This window comes from Etheostoma spectabile, chromosome 4 (assembly GCF_008692095.1).
Source record: "Etheostoma spectabile isolate EspeVRDwgs_2016 chromosome 4, UIUC_Espe_1.0, whole genome shotgun sequence".
In the NCBI taxonomy this organism is placed as follows: domain Eukaryota; kingdom Metazoa; phylum Chordata; class Actinopteri; order Perciformes; family Percidae; genus Etheostoma; species Etheostoma spectabile.
The window spans coordinates 10098092-10100256 of NC_045736.1; positions in this window are offsets into that span (position 1 = coordinate 10098092).

Below are 2165 nucleotides of genomic sequence, written 5' to 3' on the forward strand. Positions count from 1 at the left end.
GATCCTTTGGCCTTTGGAATTAAACTAACCCCCATCATCACATGCCCTTCACCATACCTAGAGATAGGAGATAGGAGATAGGCATTGGGAACTTTCCATAAGATCATCTCTCAGTGCAAATCAAACCAGCTATTAGGCTAACTGAAATAACACCATGCCAATGCAAAAGGTTGGATTTACCTAAATCTTTTTAATTAAGGCATTAAGATCAATTTGAAAAGATGTTTTTTTATTCCTTGTTTCAACTCAACTTTAGCATGGGTGTGTAAACTTTCTCAAGCCACTGTATGTGATGGTGAAAAAATAGTACACAAATAAGGCTAAATTGGCTCCACATTGACACAATTAAAATGCTCTTACATGTATTTATGAGGGATCAAAATAGAATTATATAATATTCTTTAACTTAACATTCAATTGAGCCTTTCTGCACATAAAGTTACTTTTTGACATTTTAAGTAAATTTAGCTAATAATACTTATTTACCTTTAGTTAAGTAACATTAAATCCAGGACTTTTACTTGGAATTGAGTACTTTTAGACTGTGTTATTTCTACTTTTACTTTTTAGCTTTTTCTTTTACTTAAGTACAGGACCTGAGTACTTCATCCACCACTGAAAATAGACTATAATTCCTCTGCAGTATGTCACCAAGGCTGATATGGCCCAAAGAACTTGTTGATTACATTGTTGGCACACTATGGTACTCTTTGACCTCTTCACTGACCTGAGCCTGACAGGTAAATTTGTCAAAGTTTTGACCCCCAGATACAGTGTACCCCATGGCCCCATCAACTCATCGCACTGTCTCTGTTATCTTATCACTATAAACAGGAGCTCTTTGGTGGATGTCATCATGCTCTGATGTCCTGTCAGCCTGCCTGCAGGTGGGCATTCAAAAGAAGCCATTCAAGGCACAACATGGATAGGCTTGCCTCAAATTGCATCATTTGAGCTTCATGGTGGTTATTGACCAAAAAAAACCATCCTTCAACTGGCCCTTAATACCGCTGACTAGAACAATGAACCTAAAAGAGCAGCCCAGTCTTCTATAGTCCCATACAACTAAACTGCATTCCCAATTACATGTAGAAGGGAACCTGTTTTATTTGTTTTTGATTTATCACAAAGACATTCCTTATCAAAATCATGTTTGGGAGGATATCAGGGTGGCCAAACAAATATGCAACTTTCACCCAGGGGACTGCTGTATGTGTCCTGTGAGAGACCAAAAGTTAATGTTGACTTATGTTAACTTACATAAGTTAGCTTACATCACATACTTATCTTACTTTAAGTATATAACATACATAACTTCCGTTACTAATAAACTTACTTATTTTAATCAGAATTATTATCTTTCCCTTAAACTAAACATACAGGTTTATTTCAATTTACAAGAAACCACCTCTCATCATTGACTTGATACTTATTAGGAAATGTAATAAAAGTAAGTTTTACTATGTAAATACTCTGTGTCGTATAAACTGTCATAATCAGTGATGCAATGTCTGAATGTGATATAACCATGCTGTCACAAAGAATGAAAAAGAAGACTTAGATGCAGATGCAGAGTGGGCCCGGACCAATCAGGGGAGTGCGTGACTTGAAGATTTTGATTGACAGACGGGGCCCCCTATCACATTTTCATCCTGGCGACAATCCCAGCAGTCCCACGTGCACTCTGATAGCCACTGACCAAGCGGGAGTGAGAAGAACAGGTCAACTTAATTCTTTTGTTTCTGATATAAAGACGAGACGCATGTGACTCAAACATCTCACATTTAGTCTACCAACAAAACATACAGCAAAAGAGCGTGCAAAACATTCCAGAATTTAGGAAATTAATAATGTGAAGATAGACAAGCCACCGACAGTGACGGATGTGTTCATATTTGATATATTCAATTATTTTTTGTCTTAAATCCACCAGCCATTTATATATTATACCAACATTTGCAGCATTACGAGCCTTTTTGGTAAGGTTCCTGGGAAAGGAGTAGTTAATTAGTAGTAATAATTATTATTCTCCCCAAAACAAGTTTCCTTTTTATTTTGAAAGAACTATGTAAAAAAATTGCAACTTCTTTTGCAACTTTCACTGTCTTCCGTAACTTCATTGTAACAAACATAGGCAAGGCAAGGCAGCTTTATTTGTATAGCAT